At 36.6% G+C, this 23,897-nt stretch overlaps 1 pseudogene; it reads right to left on the minus strand.

Annotated features, from left to right (window-relative positions):
* Positions 1-393: 393 nt before the first annotated feature.
* On the minus strand, positions 394-19,943 carry LOC149166235 (uncharacterized; annotated as a pseudogene).
* Between the last annotated feature and the right edge of the window lie 3,954 nt (positions 19,944-23,897).

Genomic DNA, 23,897 nt, shown 5'->3' on the forward strand with positions numbered 1-23,897 from the left:
TGTCTGATTCTTTGAATTTTTTTCCGAGTGGGGTAACATTATCAAAGTTCGGTTCGATGGTTGGTACATTTTTTTGCAGAGTATAAGTAAGTAGCAAGCTGTATGGCTTACGTTTTAGAAGAATTTAGGGAAGAGATACTGGCAGTGCAGTTAAATGAGATAGCAATGAGGCGCGCTAGATATACGTTGGAATAGCGTTCGGATACTTGTTGGGAATTTTGCGGCCCGATGTGCGGCACATCATTTTATTTTCACACCCCACCTATTTTACACCTTACCATTCTCTTTGGTCAGATAAAAATTGTATTTGTGGTTGCTGCAAAGCTGCTATTGGATCTTCTTCCATGGCTACAAATGGCAAAATTAGTAGCGTTGCCCCTCCCTTGGGGAATTTTAGTTCCACCAATGGATCTGTATATACTTAGGTTGTGGGGCAAACCCAACGAGGACTTGCCGTGGAAGCCCTAGTGGCGACCCTGGGTATAATCGGAGAGTCTCTTTCACCACGCATTGGAGGTATTTCATGCTCGCCAAATCCGACTCCTCCACTTTGCGATGTTTGCCGACTACATGTTCGATTTCTTCCTGCAATCTCTTCATGGCATGTGGATGCCTGAGCAGCTCACTCATTGCCCATTCTAACGTATTAGATGTAGTCGTTGTTCCACCGACGAACATGCCCTTTGCGAATACAAATTCATTGCGTTATAAAATCAAACACTTTGGTTGATTGAATTTGAAGAATCAGAACTAACAGTATGGTAATTTTATAAAAGGAAAAGATTAGGAGCGAGAGACATACAAGAACAATTGCCTTGATTTTTTCTCGTGTGATTTCGTTCTCCGCCTTATCGGTCTCAGCTGCCAAATCGAGGAGCACATCAACGAAGTCTTTAACACGACTCGCCTCATCCCTGCCATTCGTGGCGGCTGCCACTCGATGATCAACATGGTCCTCTATTATTTTCTCTGCGAATTCGTCGAATGTTTTATGGATCTTCTTCATGCGCCGCTTGACACCTTGCAAATCAAGCCAATCCAAATACGGAATGAAGTCTCCAACGTTAAAGGCTCCTAACGCAATTGACACTTCTGAGGTCAGATCCTTAAATCCTTGGCCGTTGGCACTCAAATGATCATCAGAAAATTTTCTCCTCTTATCTGGTCACCTTCAGTGTAGGCATACAGTGTTGGAAATTTCTGGTAATTTCAAACAATTACTGAACAGAGGACAATGCTCTGTTTCCACAGGATCTTAACACAGGGAAGCAAAAAAAATATTTCCAGAGAACAGAGATTCATACACACATAAAAACTTTGTATTCATTAAAACTTCCTGATACAAATTTCTTCCTCTCTCTCTCAGAGGGATTCACCAAGAACTTCCACAAAAACAAATTACTCTGTCTCAGCTTGAAATTTTACACTGCTGTGTGTAAAAATAAAACTTACATTTACTGCTGTAAAAATCTCTTACATTCGCATTTTACATTCAACAAAAAAAATATTTTCTTTACACTGTTGCGCATTCCATGTGCTCAAACTCCTGTAAAAAGAAATCCCCCTTTTTCACTTCTTCATACGCTCTGCTGCGTATTACAAAAAAAAATTACATTTGTGCTGCTGCACTTTTACACTGCATTTCATTTAACGAGCCACTACATTCGCTGCTGCGAATTTTCATTCCTTCAACAAACAATTACAAAATTTTCTTCACGCTGCTGCGTTTTTTTTACTCACATTACATTTTTTCAACAAACAAAAAAAAACATTACATATGCAATGAACAAAAAAAACATAACAATACGTTGACTTGTGCCCATACCTTTCGTGAATTAAAAAAAATAATAAAATTAAAGATCTTACCAACTCTTACCGACCCATAGTAAATTCCATTAATTACTTTTCTGACAAGTCGGTGGTCAAACAAAAACTTCACGCAAGTTTAAATGGTGCAGGTCCGTTGATTTAATCGGACTATTGACATTAATTCCCCGGAGGTCAAAATCGCACGAACATTGCCGGCCGGGGAATGAGTGGTTTTGGAAAAGTACTGTGGACACGCGTCGATCAGTGAATGTGATCGGAGCCCTCAAAGGAAAAACAGTGTTTGGCAAAAGGTGGTGTGGGGAAGTATGCGTGGTTTTCCTCAGCTGTTTTGCTACATTCAATGTCGCAGTTGAAATTATATTTCAACACTCCCCTTTAATTTCAACTGCTGGGTTATCAGTCATACCCAGATATTTCCTCAAAAATTCAAAACTTTTATGGCCCAATGGTTTGGTCAGAATATCAGCAACCTGCTCTTAAGTCCTGCAGTGTTGTAAAACAATTTCTCCATTGTTTACCAATTCCCTAATGTAATGAAACTTTGTGTCTATGTGTTTTGTTCTCTTATTAAACACAAAATTCTTGGATAATGCAATAGTTGAGCTATTGTCACAAAAAATCACAGTTCCTTTCGTTTGCTCTTGGCATAAGCTCCTCAACATCCTTCTCATCCAAACTGCTTGACATGCTGTTGCTGTAGCTGCCACATATTCTGCCTCTACTGTAGACAATGCTACAATAGGCTGTTTTTTAGAAGCCCATGAAATGGCTCCTGAACCCATGTGAAAAACATAACCGGATGTGCTTTTCCGATCATCTACACTTCCAGCCCAATCACTATCAGTGTATCCAATTAAATCTGAACATTCTGAAGTAGTATATAAAATGCCAAACCTTTTAGTACCTTTGACATACCTCAGAATCCTTTTTGTTGCTTGCCAATGTGCTTGTTTTGGCCTCTCCATGAATCTGGAAATTAAAATAACAACAAACATTATATCCGGCCTAGTTGCAGTCAAATACATAAGGCTGCCAACTATGATCTTGTACAAACTAGGATCAAAATCCTTGTTGCTGTCCTCTTTGCTGAGTTTTAATCCCATCACTGTGGGAGTGATTGCTGCCTTGCTCCCCTGCATATTGAATCTTTCCAACACTTCATTAACATATTTCCCTTGTGAGATAAAAATCCCATTTCCATTTTGTTTTGCTTCTATTCCTAAGAAGTATCTCAGCAAACCCATGTCAGTCATTTCAAATTCTTCTTTCATGACTATTTCGAAATTTTCAATGAGATATTCATCATTACCTGTGAAAATAATATCATCAATATATAACACAACAATTAGTAATTTACCATCCTTTTCTTTGATGTAGAGGGTGGGTTCTCCCTCACACTTTTCAAATCCATTTTCCAGTAGATAGGAATCTATCCTACTGTATCATGCTCTTGGCGCTTGCTTCAGCCCATAAAGAGCTTTCTTCAATCTGCACACTTTGTGCTCTTGCCATTTCTTTTCATAGCCTGAAGGTTGTTCAACATAAACCTCTTCCATTAACACTCCATTTAGGAACGCTGACTTCACATCCATTTGGTAAACTTTCTACTTGTTTTGTGCTGCTATAGACAGCACTGCTCTCACGGTTTCCATTCTAGCAACCGGTGCAAAAGTTTCTTCATAATCTCTCCCATACTGTTGCTTGTATCCTTTGACAACCAGTGTTGCCTTGTGTCTTTCTATCTTTCCTTCAGCATTACTCTTGGTCTTGTAAACCCATTTGACTCCAATGAATTCTTTTCCTTTTGGTAGTTCAACCAAATCCCATGTCTTGTTTCTTTCTATGGCATTGATCTCGTCATCCATAGCTTCTATCCATTTCCTATCCTTAATAGCATCTTCAAAATGAATAGGGTCATCAACATGACAATATAAAGCAAACAAAGAATTCATACCTTCATCATAAATGTCACTTAAATTTCTGAACTTCTTACCTCTTTCATTTGGTGTACAAGTGCTTGAAGAAGCACTTTCATTTCTCCTCAAGGGTGTCCCTTGCTGTCCTTGTGTTGGAACTGCTGTTTGAGGATATATTTCAGCCATCTCCTCATCATTTTTATCATGAGACAAACAATTTTTAACATTCATTGTTTTCTCTATGCTTCCATCCCAAGTTTCCTCCTCAATGAACTGAACATCTCTGCTCACAAAAAACTTCTTGGTGGATGGGTTATACAACCTGTAAGCTTTGGATTCCTCACTGTATCCAATGAAAATACATTTATCCCCTTTGCTGTCCAACTTCTTCCTTAGCTGATCTAGAATGTGTGCATAAGCCACACATCCAAAAACTTTCATGTGGGTGATTCCTTGCTTTCTCCCACTCCATGCTTCTTCCGGCACTTTGTTCATCACTGCTTTTGTAGGGAATCTATTCAAAATGTATGCTGCACAATGTACAGCTTCAGCCCAATAATCATTCGGCAAATGTTTTGCCTTTAACATGTTGCTCGCCATATCCATGATTGTCCTATTCTTCCTTTCAGCAACTCCATTTTGCTGCGGAGTGTACTTTGTGGTAAACTGCTTATGAATACCATTTTCTCTACAAAAACGTAGAAATTCTTTGGAGATATACTCACCTCCTCTATCAGTTCTCAGAACTTTGATATGCAGCCCGCTTTGGTTTTCCACAAGTGCCTTGAAATTGCAAAATTTTTCAAACACTTCACTTTTGTTCTTAAGAAAATAAACCCAAGTTTTTCTAGTAAAATCATCAATGAATGTTAGTGTATAGACGCTGCCTGCAAGTGATGGAGTTTGCATTGGTCCACATACATCTGAGTGGACAATCTCTAAGGGTGTTTTTGCCCTTATGCTTTTCCCCGATGGAAAACTTTCTCTGTGTTGTTTCCCCAATATACAACCTTCACAAAGGTTGTCCGGTTTCTCTATCAATGTTAATCCTCTTACCATTCCTTTTCTACTCAACAAGTTAAGACCTCCAAAGTTGAGATGTCCAAATCTCAAGTGCCACAACCAATTTTCATCCTTTGGTTCGCTTTGGAAAGCCTCTTGAGTCACTGCTGCAATTACTTCTTTATTTTTCAAATCTGCCTTCATTCTGAGAGGAAACATCCTGTTCCTCGTCATCTTCACTTCAGCAATACATTGTTTGTTGGGTGCTCTATCCATAATGGTGCAAACATCATTCACAAAGAAAACATTGTAACCCTTTTGAACAAGCTGTCCAATACTCAAGAGGTTACACTTCATTCCATGAACATAATAGACATCTGCTATGGTTTTCTTTTCACCTTTCTTTGTAGATATTTTTACTTCTCATTTTCCCATAACAGAAACTTTACTATCAGTCCCAAGTGTGACTTGTGACTTCACACTCTGATCTAACTTAGAAAACAGGGCTATGTTCCCTGTCATATGGTTACTGCAACCGGAGTCTAGAAACCATATATCATCACTCTTTGTTTCAGCGATATTACAAGCTAACAACAAATTATCTTGGCTGATATTTTCTCTAGTGAAATTTGCACTAAATCTATTATTCATATCATGCTGCTTCTTCCTACATTCATTTGCATAATGCCCATATTTTTTACAATAATAACATTGGACATTGGATTTTTCATACCTTTGTCCTTGAGCATGATGTTGTCCACTTTGTTGGGTGTTGCCTTGGCCTTGGTTCTGATTTGGATTGCTGCCTCTTCCTTGAGCATTTGCTGGATTGTTTCTTCCACCTCTGTTTTGGCTTCTGCCTTTTCCTTTCTTGTCTTCTCTGCCTTGACCTCTTCCTCTTCCAAAGGACATCTGGGTCTTGAAGGCATGTTCTAGAAATGAGTTTCCATTCCTACTCAATCTCTGCTCATGTGTTATCAGTGATGCATGTAGTTCATCAACTATGAAGTTTGTGAGATCCTTTGTTTCTTCTATGGTGGTGACAATCACATCGAACTTTGAGGGTAGGACCCTCAACAGTTTCTCCACAATCCTCCTTTCTTCAAGAGTTTCTCCATGAGACCTTACCTATGTGGCCAGACCAATTACATGTGTGAAGAATGAGTCAATACTATCTGACTCCTTCATGCAAAGATTCTCAAAATCTCTCCTCAGCAACTGTAGTTTTGTTGTCTTCACTTTCTCCATGCCTTGATAGGCTGTCTTGAGAGTTTGCCATGCTTCTTTGGATGTCTTGGCTGCTGCGATCCTTGGAAACACTCTCATGCACCACTTGATATAAAAATACGAGGGCTTTTGAGTCCTTCTTCTTATTGCTCTTCAATAGATCTTTCCCTGCCTGAGTTAACCTATTAAACTCATTTTCATCTGCTAGTTCTTCAAAACCATCTTCAACTAATTCCCATAAATCTTGAGAAGCAAACAGGGCTCTCATGGTTATTGCCCAATAGTCATAGTTTTTCCCATTAAACTGTGGGAGCTGAGTATTAAAGATACCCATGCTAGTGCTGGTGCTAGAGCCAGCCATTCTTGCACTCTAAACTATCATTGTGTATTTAAAAATCACTCATTGTTCTCAACAACAACACACAAAAAAAAACTTGAGAAATACCTTGACTGAGTCTTCACTCTGCTGGAGAAGCTGCTACAGCAAGAAACCATTCCTTCAACTTCTTTGACACCTTCAAAGAGCCTGGAAAAGCTTTGATACCATGTTGGAAATTTCTGGTAATTTCAAACAATTACTGAACAGAGGACAATGCTCTGTTTCCACAGGATCTTAACACAGGGAAGCAAATTTTTTTTTCCAAAGAACAGAGATTCATACACACATAAAAACTTTGTATTCATTAAAACTACCTGATACAAATTTCTGCCTCTCTCTCTTAGAGGGATTCACCAAGAACTTCCACAAAAACAAATTACTCTGTCTCAGCTTGAAATTTTACACTGCTGTGTGTAAAAATAAAACTTACATTTACTGCTGTAAAAATCTCTTACATTCGCATTTTACATTCAACAAAAAAATATTTTCTTTACACTGTTGCGCATTCCATGTGCTCAAACTCTTGTAAAAAGAAATCCCCCTTTTTCACTTCTTCATACGCACGCTCTGCTGCGTATTACAAAAAAAAATTATATTTGTGCTACTGCACTTTTACATTGCATTTCATTTAACGAGCCACTACATTCGTTGTTGCTGCGAATTTTCATTCCTTCAACAAACAATTACAAAATTTTCTTCACGCTGCTGCGTTTTTTTACCATACTACATTTTTTCAACAAACAACAAAAAACATTACATATGCAATGAAAAAAAAACATAACAATACGTTGACTTGTGCCCATACCTTTCATGAATTAAAAATAATAATAAAATTAAAGATCTTACCAACTCTTACCGACCCATAGTAAATTTCATTAATTACTTTCCTGACAAGCCGGTGGTCAAACAAAAACTTCACGCAAGTTCAAATGGTGCAGGTCCGTTGATTTAATCGGACAATTGACAGTAATTCCCCAGACGTCAAAATCGCACGAACATTGCCGGCTGGGAAATGAGTGGTTTTGGAAAAGTACTGTGGACAAGCGTCGATCAGCGAATGTGATCGAAGCCCTCGGAGGAAAAACAACGTTTGGCAAAAGGCAGTGCGGGGAAGTCTGTGTGGTTTTCCTCAACGGTTTTGCTGCATTCAATGCCGCAGTTGAAATTATATTTCAACATACCGCAGAAAGACGATATCGACAGAGCCGTTAAAAAGTTTTCATGTAATTTCATGGTGTTGTTTTATCACTACGACGGTGAGGCCAAAGAGTTGTTTTGAAGCAATAAACCATGTGTTCGGAGACTCAATCGAGTTCCTTAAGAACGTGAGAAACGTAAAAAGTTTCGTTTGTAGTAAAATAAGATTATAAAATAACAAATTAACTATATAAAAACATAGAATTAACATTTTACGATTTTCGTTACTATATTTCTCAATAACGTGTCCTAAACATTAAAAGCACCCTAACAAATTATACAATTTATAAATAATTCAATCATATTAAAGACATTCACAACATTTGGTGTTTATCTCTCTATTATTATTTTGTGTGTTTTTGTTAACATACATGGAGAGGATATTAAAAATAAATAATTTAACGCCGTAACTCTGTATATATATTAGTAACATGTGTCTTTCGATTAAAATTTGAAAAAATATCAATTTTAAAATATAAAATTTATAAAAAGAAAATAAATTAACCTAAAAGTTCAAAATTCTAAAAGGTAATTCTCTATCCAAAACAAAATGCCCTACTTCCGTCTTGGAAAGTGTTCACCAATATGTTTTTAGGGGTTCTCTTCGCCACTTCAAGTTTATGTTAATTTATTAAGTGAACATGAAGCCACTGTCTAAAGGTGTAAGGGATTAGATTTAATGTCTATTTATTTATTTTTATATGTTTTTTTAAATAATTTTAAAATTAATATATTGTTGACATAAATGGTGGGTTTGAATTAATAGATATTAATTTAGAGTAATCATTAAAAGAATTAGGTCAATTGATAAAACTAAAATAAATAGATAAAATAATAATTTTTTAATAATAATAATAATTATTATTATTATAAAAAATTTATGTGAGTTAAATATATTATAAATTTATCAATAAAATTTGTATATTTTGGAATAGGATTTTCAAAATATTAATTTAATTATTAATAAATATAGATTTATCTTAACCACATATCTAGTAAGCGTCGAGAGGGATCAAATTTATTGTGTAATTTTTTTTAAAGCACAAAATATAAATAAAAGTTTGCAATTCAAAAGAATTAGTTCTCTTTGAAATTGATAGATTCGTGGTTAAAGTAGATCTATTTATTATGCCCCTAAGGGAACATATAACATCCATTCAATCATATTAGTTTGACTATACACAACTCAATTTTTTTTCACTGCTATGTTGACATTAGGTATAGGGATTTCTTGATTTTTTTTAAAATATTTTCTCTAAATTTTTATTGGATATGTGGGGGCTAATGTCAGGTCAGAAGTTTGTGCCCCAAATGGGGCGGCAACATAGTGATGTTGGGAGCTACTAATATTTTTTAATGTGTCGTGAGTTGTTAGTCTTTTCAGGTGTCTCTATCCGTCAACTGATCACCACTGTACTCTAGAATAAGGATATTTATGCGCCATTTCAAAGTTCTTATCTACATCGTAGGGGTGGGTCCTTAGTCAAGTCTCCACTTACAACATTTGTACACATAATCGCCTCATGGACACCCAACTTCTATGCACGACTGCGATTTTTTATTTAAAATGTACAGAAAAAGCATGGAAATTGAAAGCCAACTTGCAGATATAGTTGTATACAACTCTTTTATGCATGCCTCCCATAAGAAGTCTCTCAAAATCATCTAGAAGTTGTTTCTTGGCAAAATGACATACCAATTTGTTTTGAATTTGTCAATTTTTTCTTGGTTAGATTTTCGGGCTTATACAATCTTTTATCTGCTTTACTAAAAAATGGGGTCTTTATTCAACTGCTACAGTCTCTTTATTATAGACCACCAATTTCAACCAAGAAACGTGGCCAATTATCAAGAAAAAATAAGCCAATGCAAGCATTGAGAATTCCCATCATTGGAAAGGGAAAATGGATAGAGCAATTCAAGGAGGAGAGTCCTCATCAAGATTCTCATTCTTAGGCCTATCCAGAGAATGACATTGTTCTATCAAGCCCTTTATTAACTCCTTTAGGAAAGTTTGTCACCCTGATTAAAAATGTGTTTTTTTTAATAGAACCTCGACTTCAAAAGTGTGAAGTAGGATAAGGAACAAAATCAAACATGCCTGAGTGTCATCGAAAAAGGTATTTCTTATCTCAAAGCATAAGTGATGGTGGGAAGCCTCTTATGTTAACAAACGTGTGTGACCCATTCAGAAGTTGTATTCATTCAAACTGCAAAATGGGAGGAATACTCATAGACTATATTAGAAATTCACGTAGAAAGTTTAATGCAGATGTGGATTTTGCAATTGGAATATGTGTTTAAAGGTATCCATCTAAGGTTTCAACATGTTTGATAACAACTTGAAAATGATTTTTTACCATGTCTTGATTCTAAGGACGTAGGTGGCAATGTGGTTGAACATATTACCTCATAGGTTCCTGTTTCCATGGTCAAGTTACATAGATTTTTTATATATTATGTTGGTAACACATGGTACAATTGTTTATGAAAGATATTAGGAAGAAATATGATCTCCCCAATCATCCCTTGTTCAAGAAAAATGGAGCAAAAGTTTCCTAGAAACAAATTTTAAGATTAACATTGGCCAGAGTTTGAAGCTACATGTATGTCGTTGACAATAGAAATATCCACTCCTTTAGTATAAAAATGTTAGTGTATGTTGAGCCTTGCATTAACCATGGTATTATCTTTGGAGAATAGGTTTTCCTAGGATGTAAGAAAACTATAAAAGGTATGATCAAATCATTTACATGTAGTAAAAATGTCCTAACATGAAAGATTGTAGAAACCGACAATACCTCGAGCCTGTAGTGATAACCTCATATTTTTTAAATAGCATGTGGTGCTTGCAATCATGGTCAACTTATTTGATGTGTTGATAAACTGAGAAAGGTCCATTTCGACGGTTTAAAAGCATCACAAACAAGGTTGTAGGAAGAAGTTGCTGAAACTGGAACCAATTGATAGGAAATGATTTCACAAAATCAGTTGATGCACCTAATTTTCTAAGTCACCAAGTGTTAATTTCCAAATGATGAGAAGTTATCAATGATTGATGTTTAACATAGACCCCCCGCATGCTCGATGTTTAATCAAGGGGGGTAGTTTGTGATTTCTTATTTTTTCAAAATAATTTTGAGCTACATGGCAACAAGAAGTTAATAATAAGGCCCCCTTCATGGTTTTCCAAAACCAATACACCCTCCCCCCTGCTATTTTGTTTATGGTTTCTAGGATACAACACAAAAATCCCAACATAGTTATTAAATCTTCCAGGATTGATATGGTACCAACTATAAAAGTTTTATGGAATAATGCTCACACAATGTGCCAAGAAATAAAGTTGTACTAGAGTCTTTTTTAGCAAACATCTCAATCTCCAAAATGATTCAGGAAGGGGCTGTCAAGTCTTTGGCAAACATGGTGATAAGCACTACTCTCATACTTTCATGAAATGGGTTACCAATTGTATGACAAGTTGTTACATTTGGTAACATCTCATAAGTTTATTTATTTGTTAGCATTATGATCAACAATTATTAACCAAATATATACACTTGCCATAAATGCATACATTGAAAAATGGAGCAAGGAAATTATGAAATTGGTTGATGATGACCTGGAATATAGAGACTTGCAATTGATTTTTGAATCATATCATTTGCCTAGCCATGTTGGGGGCATGAGAAATCAAGCGCTAATGGAGACCTTTGTAGAATGGAATAGAGGATTATAGGGGTAGTGGGGAAATTGACAAACAAAAGAAATAAAGGGTCCAAATATTTCACCAAAGACAAATATCATGAGTGGAGATGATATTATCACAGGAGTAGTCTATAATGTGACTTTTTGGATAGCAAAGTGACACTGCTATGGATGTTGATACATCCATACCATTGATATTTTGAAAACGTTTTAGTCTATCCATTAATCCGATAATGCTTTTCTGATTTTTGATAATCACTCGGTGATTGCACCTTGTCTCCATTTCCAGCCCACCTTCCATCCTGTCCCATATCTTCTTGTGTACGTCTAAGCCGACAGCTATAAACGGACTCAATTGGTGCACTCGTCAGCTCCACTTGTACAAACGTTAAATTTAAATAAATTTGAACTTGCACTTTACTGCTCAAAAATTTAAAATTTAAAATCTGCAATGGGCGGTTTAACTTTTTCTATGTCTCGGCTCCCATTTGAATTTTCCTACTAATGCCTTGGCCAAAATGAGTGGATCTATCCATGGAAGTATGTGAGGGTATTTCTTCTTAGAACTCAACCCGACCGCAACGAGAACATGTAGATTCCCTTTTCCCTTTCGCCATCTATTTCCATTGTGGTTCCTTCATCATGGGTTTTCTGTCCAAGTGTTGTTGTTTTCACATGCTATGTGCTAGAATGGCCAATGCAGCAAGCACAATTATCGCTTCTGTCAATTACAGGCTTGTTACCAAACATAACTTCTTGCTGCCTGTTTTCACCCTCTGCAAAATGTGTTTTCAGCTATTAAAAGAGGGAAAAAGAGCAGAGAGGTTTGCAGCCATATTCCAAGCCACATAAGCACTCAAAGCTAAATCAGAAACCCTCTAATGGATAGTGCTCAGAATTAGCTTTCCAACAATATATGGAACTCCTCAAATGGACTCTAGAATCAAAAGTTAGAGGAGATTGAAGTTACCCTTGAAAAACGAAAAGATAAAGAGAAAATGCCTAAGGGTAAAATCTCGATTCCCAGCATATCGGCGATCCCACATATTGGCGATTGGAGGTCCAGGGTGCAACACAATAGCGAAAGCATTTCTCCGATATGCGAGTAGAAATCCTGCACATCGGAGGTCTAAGGCATCAGAGAATTAAGAGATCGGCGCATCATAATCAACGATCAAACATGTGACACCCTTTCAAAGTTGTAATATTGTATAGAGTTCCAATTGCACTTAAAGTCACCGGGATTTGAGCCTCTAGCGTTAAAGCACCGGGAATTTCTTGAAACATTTAGCAAAGGAAATCAATCTCAAACCAAGAAGAGGGCTGACCTTTTCTCTCTCCTCAAGGGGGCCATGTGGTTGAACATCATTGGGTCTGATAAATGAAACGTGGCTACACATGATTGGTTTCGATAGATGACACTTCGCAGCATATAGTTGGTTCCAATAAGGGACATGGGGAAACTAACGTCAACACGACACTGCGGTATGGTGGACATGGGGTAGGAAAATTCGGCGTTTTGAGGGGTCATAAGGGGCCAAAACAGGGCGACATGTGTCACCACTCATAAGGTGACACGTGGTAGAGGATGACGTCACATCAACGATCAACGATTAGAGGATGAGCATTGTTGCTCCTAGTGAAACCTCCAATTACGATCTGCTGATAAAGGGGCTCTGACACAGGGGCTGGTCTGCGGCCGCATAAAGAGACAAAGATCCAAGGGCTTAGTGTAGATGGTGATCGACAATCGACGATCGATGAAACAACGCATCACTCCATAGTGAAACCTCTAATTACGATCTTCTAATAAGGGGGCTCTGATTTCATGCTAGCACATGGTCTAGAACAACTTAAAGGACTAGGGGTGCCTAACCATTTACAAAGGAAAATAGTCCCTGGATAGAATTTTAAAGGCCCTAGTGCCTTAGGGCTAAGCACTCTGTCATAGCCCCCAGTCATATGATGAAGAAGTATTAAAAGGGATCAAAGAAAAAGGGGCCTAAAGGGATTGGAGTTCATTGTTTCGCATAAATTATTGCGTGTAAAGATTATGACATGTATAATTCTCGATATTACACTGTGGTTGTTTTATGAGGTATGTTATGTTATGATAGCGTGGTACAAGGATTTATAGACGTAATGGGTCGACAACTAAGGTATTTAGTGGAGATATGGGGAATCAGGGAGACTTACTGGCTCATCATGGAGCTCCACTCATTCATATAATGAAGGACTGTCAGGAAAATCTCCGCTTCTACTCTATGAAAAGCCACAACAGTTGATCGCTACCAACTCCATAGAGTGGTGAGGTCAGGCAATTAAGGCGAAAGCGATGGGAACTGGTCGAGCAGCTAAAGGGACACACTGTGGTAGAGACAGGGCCTGATCAAGGGCCTTCAAAGGAATGACAAAAGGATATTTTCCTCGGTCATCTTTCAGTTTTTCTTATTTCTGTTTATTTTGTAATTTCTATGTATTTTCAAGAAAGGAATCAAATCCTTGGTAATCATTTTAGGTAGTAGAGCTATCACACCATGACAGCTAGTCTATCGGACAGCTGGCCCTTGGCTGAGATATTTTGTAACTAATTCAAACCCCCCCTCTCCTTATAAATAAGGGGAAGAAACACTTGATAAAGGTTATGGAATTCTGCACCCACAGTGGTCCAAATTCTGTGATTCCACTTTGGTTCTAATTGCCTATTCACGAGGGACTCAAGCGATGTATGGATAAATGTAATGGACTGGTATATTGACTCATTTTAAGGATTAATGAAACTCTTTGTTGATTCCAATCATGACTGTAAGTAGTATGTTTTCCCCTTTGTAAATCTCATTTCATGTATGTTTCTCTTCTACTGAAATTGTGTAATGAAGTTGCTGGTCTCATTCTCTCATGGTTATATGTATGCTGCTAAGTAGTAACAATACATGTGTTATTTAAATATTTACTTATGTACCTTTAAGAGCACATATTTACATATGTTGATTAATGATAAGTCTATCCATGAGCTATAGAACATGAAACCTTAATTCGTGCTCCGCAATTCTTGTCATTCCATCTCTTCTGCTTTCCATCCTTATGCCAGAACATTGTTGCTTAGGATTTTGTCTTCTTTGGAACCCTATGCATCTATTTCCTTCCTTTCTCTCCTCCTTTTCACTTTTACCAAAACTTCAATATTAAGCTGCTCATTGTTGTGTGTCGGCCATCAAAACAAGACATTCCTCTTTGAGATCAGCCCGATTCACCCCATATATTTGGATCCATGTATCCGCTTGAGTTCACCTTAATGAAATAATTTTGAACCGAGCCCCCCTTTATTATCTTTCCAAACTACGTGACAATTGGAGTGCAGTAGAAACCCCTCACTGATAATCTTCCATGCATTCCTCTATCTAAGATGTCCTTGGCATTGGTCTACAATCAACCCAGAGGTTGTCTCTAGGAAGATTTCTATATCTCTTGAAGCACTAGTGCTACAGGTGCTAGAAAAAGCGACAACACTGCCTATGAAGATTGCCTCACTTAAAAAGCGACAACACTGCCTATGAAGATTGCCTCACTTCCATGTCTTAGGAAATCAAAGTTAGGAAGAATATTGTTTGGTAAAATTAAGCAAGGTAGATTGTAGAAATAAAGAAAAGTAGGAAAAAGTGCCACGAAAATTGGGTTTTCTTAACAATGGATATTGGAGATCACCAAATGTCTGTTGAAGCTCCAACCGAGATGAGTTTCGTTCACAGAACTATAGAAATGTTGGCTATGGCTAATCCATGGCTTGTCATGGTTGAAGAAGAAACTGCTAACTTGTCGACAATGGAAGGGGATGATCAGAAGGTAGATGAAGAAATTCAAACCTTGTCGGGTGAGGGTGAAAATTATTTTGTTGCACATGCTAATGATCACCCATAGTTAAATGATTTTGAGAAAATATTCCTGTGGAATCACAATGGAAATCTTAAGGTAGACATTAGAATGGAGGATCCAGATTATATGAAGAATATGTTAATGGAATGGGTTCATGAAGTTGCACATTATTTTCATTGCATATATAACGTAGAGATAGCAAGTGAGTGATATATGAAGCGAAATCCAAATCTTGGGAACAACAAATTTTGTTTAAGAAATAAATAACTGCAATCCTAGCATATTTCAGAAGAGAGAAGAGGAAGGAGGTTGAGGAAACTAGAAGACAATGAGTGAATTAGACAAGAATATTTTCCAGTTGATACAAATCCATTTTACACTGGGAACAAGTGGTCTCCATGGACGACGGTGGTGGTGAGACAAAAAAAGTGGTTTGGTTTCTATTTGGTCTATGTATTTGTGAATAAGTTGAATAGAACTTCACAGTGAAGTTGAGACATTTGGGAATTTATTCAATAAAGCCTATGAAATAAACATTATGCATTTTTCCTACATGTCTTGAAATATCATATGTGGCATGTGTGTACCCTATATCATAGGTTTATGGATTTGTGCACTTGATCAAGGAGTCGTCTAACCAGGCGAAGGAATTCCCCGGACGGCCAAAAGTGGCCAGAATCCGGGTTAAAATTTTTCAAAAAATATTGTAGTGGCAGTGTTTGAATCGTGTTTTTGATGGTGGAAATGGCTTCAACACCATCAAAAACATCTAGGACACCTAAAATTTTGAAATTTAACAACTATAACTTGGATTTACAAAAATCCTTGTCGAATTTTCTCTAAATATGACCGGAATTTCCATAACTTTCTAGGCAACTCCTCCGCCTCGTTAGACTATGCGCTTTATCAATGGTTTGTCACTGCGAGTGAATGTAACATGTCCCTCAATGACTTTTCGCGTGAATGTAATATGTCCCTTAATGACTTTGCCAATGTGCTAGAATACCATATTTGGTTGTGTGTGCGTGTGCCTTATGATTATAATCATAAGGTAAAATTCAATTACAATTCAATTATTTTGTAATTGAGAAATAACTATTCTGTCATGTAATATTACAATATGCATTATATGAAGGTTATTCATATTTGACATTTTAGTAGCCAATTCTAACACGTCATGGAAGGATGTATGACTTTCCTTATGAGGAGGAGAGGGTATGCACAAATTTCCAAAAGCTTAATGTCTGGTTAGTAAGAAGTTATATGGAAAGTTTAATGTTTCATTAGTAAGAGGCTATATATCCAATTTCAAACAAATTTAAAATAATATCATATAAATATTAAAATATATTTTAATAGTAAAACTTTATATTTTTAGTTTGAATAGTCAAATTGTATTTTTAATTTTAATACTCAAATTCATGTATGGAGTTTTAATAGTGGGTAATCATTGGCAGGTATCAGGTAATCATTGGCAGGTAGTAGGAGGCTACGTTGGGTAACAACCTGTAATTGATAGAAATGAAAATTGTGCCTGTCGCATTGGCCATTCTACCATATAGCAGGTGAAAACAACATCACTTGGCGGAAGAGCCCATGATGAAGGAACCACCGTGGAAATAGCTGGAAAAAGGGAAAAGGGAAAATGGCATCTGCATGGTCTCGTTGCGATCAAGTTGATTTCAAGGAAGAAATACCCTCACAGGCTTCCATGGATAGCTCCACTTGCTTTGGCTAAGCCATTAGCAACAAAATTCAAATGGGTGCCAAGACATAGAAAAATTTAAACCGCCCTCTACAGATTTTGAATTTTGAATTTTTGAGCGGTAAACTGCAGGTTCAAATTTATTTAAATTTACCACTTACGGGCAGGGGTTAAATTTGACGAGTGACCCTACCCGTCAAGGAATTTTTTTATGACGTTTTTATTTAAACTGTCCATCATATGACTTTTAAAATTTATTTGTACAAGTTTCATCTAATTTCAAATTGTACTCATAATTGTTCAAATTTTCCATTCTTTGTTGTACCATTCGGCTCAAGTCTCATTGCTACACTTTGTTTTGAGACCTGCTGATCAAATTTTTCTGCAAATTTTCCAGATTGTTCAAATGTTCTAAGTTTTTTTGTTTAAAATGGAAATAATGATAAAATAGATGGGAAATATATATAGAAACAACAAAAAATAATATTATGAAGTGAAAAAATATATATTCATAATTACTTTCACATGAAAATAATGAATGTTAATATTGTTGCAACAAATTTGATAAAAATAATTCACTCACACATACCATGTTTTCGATTTGAGTCATTACCATGTTAATCCCATTAAAAGAACAATAGTTGTGAAATAATTTTCAAACCAAAAACATATCTTGAATATTAATAAAACGTTTGGTCACATTTATAAAAATAAATCAATATAATGATGTGCATTTATTTATAAAAATAAATAAATATAATGATGTGCATTGTTGATTAAGGGGCAGTTGGTTCTCAATGGAATAAACTTTTCACATTACAAATTCTCACTGGAATAAACTTTTCACCATACAATAATTTGTGTTCATGTAGGGTCTCGTAACTTGGCGGGCACTGGGCAGCGCAAGAGAATGTCATAGAATTATTATTATTTTTACTTCAGTAAAAAATCCTGGTGGATGCCAACTGAAATATATGAATAAAGAATGGAACGCGCCCCTCGTGGGGGGCGACTCAGGGGCTACCAGTTTCAAAATCTCAGGATGACCAAATCGACCTCTGTTTTCCTTAATTACGAGTCGCACTGGTCTGAATCCACCCTTTGAATTCAAAGCTGCTCCAGAGAAGCCGGAAATTTTCAATTCCGTTGAAGATTTGGTCATGGTGGGAAAAGCCACACTGGACATTACTGTTTTATAAATTGAATCTTTTGAAAATGGGGGGAGAGAATTTGGTATTTCTTTTCCCAAAGCAAAGAAAATGAAATTTTCAATTCCGTTGAAGATTTGGTCATGGTGGGAAAAGCCACACTGGACATTATTGTTTTATAAATTGAATCTTTTGAAAATGGGGGGAGAGAATTTGGTATTTCTTTTCCCAAAGAAAAGAAAATGTTGAAAGGCCAAATGGCATGGTCTTCGATGTGCTGAAAAAGCTTTGATTCCAATGATTTTATAAATAAAATAAGCAATTCAGAGATGACACAAAATAAAAAATCATGGGCAATGGGGAATAAGTAACCAAGACAAGCTTGATGGCCTGGGTTTCCTGTTTTTTATTGGGCCTTGCTCCCATGTATACCTGATTTACTTCGATAGAATACTGTAACCAACTGCTAAATCCCAGGACCAACCTTAACAATGTTCTGAAATTTTAGCACGGACCAGAAAAGTTCTTACCTTGTTGTTGTCCTGTCTTGCAAGATAACATAAGCATTCCATTGCTTTGAGTTGAATTGACTCCCATTGAAACGATGTTAATGCTAATAGTCTGGGGATCAAATTTTTCTCTTCAATTATCTGACTGAAGGAGCTCCTTTCCTGGCATAAATTACAGAGCTCTACGAGGGCTGCCTCTATCTCTTCGTCACCGCCTCCTCTAGGTGAGACCAATGTCTCTGCTGCATTTTCTAATCTGAATTTGGCATTGTTCTCCTTCCACTCCTATATGAGCTCCCTCAGACTGCGGTTAGGAGTCAAATGCTTAGTCATGAGCTCGCATTTCTTGACAGGGCATGTAGTGTTGCCACTCTCAAACCACTTTTCGATGGCAGATCTTTCATAAGTAATCCCCGACTCCAAATTCACTGGATCCTCCATTATTGTGTCCTCCAGTGGGCAACAGAAATGCGAAGGCGCAACAGACTGGTAATCAGGAGAAGAGAATGGAGCAGAAACAATACCAGACCTACCTAGAAATTCCTGTATTTGATCAAGCATGTAAGCCTTGGCCCTCTGTTTCTCATTCTCGAGGTCTTCCTTCTTCTTTCTTACAACTTCAATCTCAGACTGTAGAAAGCACTGGTCTGTGGGCACACCCATGGCGTTGGCCACCTGTACAATTAACTGCAACACTTGTTGGTTGTCACTGTGCATCTCTTTCATTTCTCTCTCAATCTCACTTGCAAGGGACTCGCTTCCAACCTCCCCCTGGAACTCCGCGTTCCTCATGGTCTCACACAGAGCAACTGTTTTCTCCTTGATCTCCAGTGAAACGTCCAGAGTAACAATCCTGAGAGCATTCAAAGACCGTTCTATTCCTTGAGTGATTTCCTTCATTTCATCTGGCAGAATCCTGCACTTGAGAAACAAATACATCCAGCTCCCTGAAGTATATGTGTTTATGAGCTTGGAGGCATTGTTCAGCTGTGTTTGCAGGTCTTCCAGTGGAACTCTTAGAGAGTTTGAAGACCCATGAATGTTTCTCTGCCACAGCTCTAATAGAATGGGCTCTATTTTGTTTAAATGGCTTGAAAACTCTCTGAAACTCCTCTTTGCAAACAACACCTTGTGCGCTGCAATGCTTGTGTCTTTTATTTGCATCAACAACCTTCCTATCAGATCACTGGCAATGTTTACGCCTATTGAAGCCAGCGCGCCTGTCATTTTGATGAATTGCTTTGTGGGTCTCTCTGCCTCGAATTATATTCTGAAGGGGGTAAATAAAGGCCTGCTCCCCTTAAATATAGCTGTACGAATGTCCATAGCATGACTGCAAATGCCAAGGCAACTGCAAAGAAAATGCCTAGCATTTACAGTGAGGCCGAAGTGGGTCCTCTTTGAAACTTCTTATGCCCAGCCCTGTGCCGCGGTCACTGTCCTTTGTCCGTAAATGCTAAACTTGCAAGTTGCCGGAGATTATACAGTATAAAAAATATATAACGTAACTTGTAATGTTAAATATATATATATATATATATATATATATATATATATATATATATATATATATATATATATATATATATATATATATATATATATATATATATATATATATATATATATATATAATTTATAATAAAAAAAAATTAAAACTTTTAATTTTTAAACATGCCCGTCAATATGACGTTTTTAAAAATTAATGGCAAGTTACACATGACGTGGAGATTTGAAATTAAAACGTATTTTACGGGTAAAAAAGCTAAATACGGGCATACGGGCGTCAAATTTAACCCCTGCTTACTGGTCCATCGGTTGACTTGTTTACAACTTCCGGCGTTAGACGTACATAGGACTAGACGGGATATGATAGAAGGTAAGCTGGAAATGGAGACAAGGTGTGACCGCCGAGGCATTGTCAAAAACGGAAAAGCATTATCGGATTAATGGATAGACTACGTCGTTGCCTAAATATCAATGTTATGCATGTATGAGCATCCATATCAGTACCACATTTCCATCCAAAAAATCACATTATAGACTGCTCCAATATTACTTGTCCATGAGCTAGGAATAAATTTTCGCGTTAGTGGACTCAAGGCCAAACTTTTAAGCATTAAAAATTCTTCCCAGATAGTTGACGAAGGATCTCAATTGTACATGTACTCATATAAATGAAATTTTCTACATCATGCATGAAGTAAACAGAGTCTTCGTTGGAGCTATCTCTGCATTATCGAATGCAATGGTTCATTCAAGACTGGGTATAGGTTGTGTGGCCATGGTTGGTCATGGATCTCTTGTTCCAGTATTGATATGTTGTGAAGCATAAAATTTCATAAGAGAGTTCATCTGGATTTTATTTTCTAAAATGAACTAGGTGAACCGGTTAGCCTTGCAAAATTCTAGCACGAAATTATGATCATTTGAAGCCTGTAGCATTTATTGTCTAATGGCGGCTTGTAGGGTAAAATTATGCATCAAAAATATCTCAGAGCTTAGTCAATGAAACCTAAGACCTAGCAAAGAGAGATATTATTGTGGTAATGGTTTCAGCCTCAATGGTGAAAAAAGAAGAGATGAAACATATGGGCATGGAAGATGCATTGATCATCCATTTGTGTAATCATAGCCTAGATAATTTGAAAGAGGTATAGTTTAATTCTAAGTCTGGAGAACTAAATAGCAATATTAAGGTTGTAAATCCAAGGACTGGAACATCTAAACAAGAAAATAAAATGCCTAACATTTTAACAACATATAAACTGCATGAATAGGATGACTTTGGAATGAAAGATAAATAGAGTGGAAACATTAGTAATAATTCGAAGAGCCAAAACAAAGTGGAAGACTTTAACATTGAGCTAGTCAAAAGTAGGCCCTTTTTTGTCATGAACCTATAAGGGAAAAAGGGGAAGTTCATGGTTCCTAGGAAGCAATGACTAAATTTTGAAGCAACAATGTAAGATCTTCATAGTAGACATGATGCTAAAGGATGGACAATATTCCCGCGGGAATCTAAATGGGAAAATTTTATTCGCACAACATTGAAAAGCGAAAAGCCAACATGAAAAATCTATAGTGCAACTTCTTCACCATTGGATAAAGCACATAATGCTCCAACACTTTTGAAAATGAAGCCATGACCATTGAAACAAAATTAATTAATAATGAAGATATAAAATTGTTGTTACAAAATCTTCAAAAATAAACTAGTCAAGCACATTCATGTAATAACATTAATTTGAGCAAAGTGTATAACATTTACGTAAGTATGGGATTAAATGGGCCAGAGGGCTCATTAAATGTATCACCATTCAATGGTTAACTAAAAAGATTCTATAACAGTTCTACATCACTAGTTGAAGCTAGCCAGAGTAATTACTGGAATATGAGATGAAATAACTTCAATATGTACAAGAAGAGAATACAACCTAAACCAATTGATATATGATTGTCCACTTGCTTACTGTTTTGAAGATTGTAGAATCAGGAGCTTCCAATATTGTAACTTTTTTTGTATGGTCATGTCCCCAAACACAAATTTTAATACAAATATTTTTTTTATGGTTAAAAAAATAATCTTCATGAAACACAAATATAACTAGCTAATTTTTTTAAAACAAGTTCATATTTTTCAAGAATTATGTTCTTGTAAGTAGGTTGACAAAAATCTTGCTAATAAGAAAGACCATTTGCAAAATGGTTGATTTGCAAGTTACCAAAATACCATTCCCCTTTCCAGGGGATCGTGAGATATAAGACTAACCAGACTATACTGAAAAGTGAGATAATAAATGAAAGACATGACCATTGAGAGCCAAGGTACACTGAACCATTATCACTTCAACAAGTTAATGATTTTGGTTTATAAAATTGCACAAGAGAATTTTTGTTCTCTTCCAAGAATTCTCCTAAATAATATTTGAGTAAATGTCAAATTACCTTGTGAATTGCTTCCAATCCCATGTAACTTGCTAAGGGATACTTATATTTGAAAGGACCCATGGGTAGAGAATTTTTCAAAAGGAGATATGTTATGAAACCAGGTGTTCCAAAAATAGTGTAGTGTACGCATGTTAATAAATTTGAGTGAGCAATCGTCACTCTCAACTGATAGTCTAAACAGAAAATTTCAACATCCAACTTTAACATATCTATTAACTTGATGACCCCTCTTTGATGTATTCTAGTTACCTTGAATTTTATGTTCTACAAACAACAATGCAAGTGTTGCCTGAATACCACTAAGCGTAAGCCTTGTTTCCTTTTATATTACTATTGAATTGAATGCCTTGTGCTCCATTTGGCTTTTGAAAAGCTAAAGTATCACCCTTGGTGAATTTCTAATTCCTTGAGTTTTGGTTGTCAATCTCTCAATCTTCATCGCATTCAATTTCTTATATCATCAGTGTTGAAGAAATTGTCCCTTGAATAAAACTAACCCAGACCCATCTAAACCAAGGTCTGAAATGCACCTCAAGATTGTGAAGCTCAAGGTTGCACATCTCAAGTTCTAATATTTGATAGCGAGGCCATTTGTGTGAACTCAAGATATGCATCCTCGAGCAGTGTAACCTCAAGGTGCATATCAGACCTGGGTTTCAATGGGTCTAGGCTAGTGTCAATTTTCAATGCACCCAATGTTGCACCATCCAGACTCGATGCACTTTTACATGGACACCCGACAAAAAGTTAATGGGTCGCCTCCGCGCCCACAACCCACCCCCTTCCATCTTGGCTATAGAGTGCAACTTGATTCCCTCGGTGAAGTAATAACAATTAAATGTATGCAATGCACAACCCACCTATGCCCTTGATCATATTTTATAGTTCTTTGTCAGAATTTCTCTGCAAACCATGAATGGTATCCCTTCAAGCTCCTTGGGCATCCCAAACAATTGACATTCTTTATTTTTGTTTGATGTGACATATATGAAATAATTTCTGGCCTTAGAGTTGTAGCCAATACCAATTATATGGTTGTAAGCAACTAGTTTTCTAAACTATGTTTTCCAATTTCTAGATATAGCATTCACATTATGAAAACCCTTTCTATATGTCACCGTAGGAAATTAATTTGATTAGATTGTAGAAATTTCTAGCATTTATGGGAAGAATATTCACTGGTGTCTATTAGAAAATGGAGTTTGTATCTTAGTATATAGGTTCTTGTGCTCAGCACAATTATTTCCCAACAAAGAGTATCAGATCCCAACCATGGTTGGAATGAGAAGAAGCTCAATTATCAATTTATTTCTACTTATTTAAAACTTACAACCAAAAACCAATGCTGGAAATGTTGTGTTTGGGCACTGACTGGAAATTTTTTGGTAGTAATTGTTATTAAGATATGATATCTCCTAATCAACAAATATGCAAAAATACTTACAATTTATG

The sequence above is a fragment of the Pinus tabuliformis genome, chromosome 5_1 (genome assembly GCF_031772625.1).
Source record: "Pinus tabuliformis cultivar Carrire ecotype Pingquan chromosome 5_1, CPIR1, whole genome shotgun sequence".
NCBI lineage: Eukaryota > Viridiplantae > Streptophyta > Pinopsida > Pinales > Pinaceae > Pinus > Pinus tabuliformis.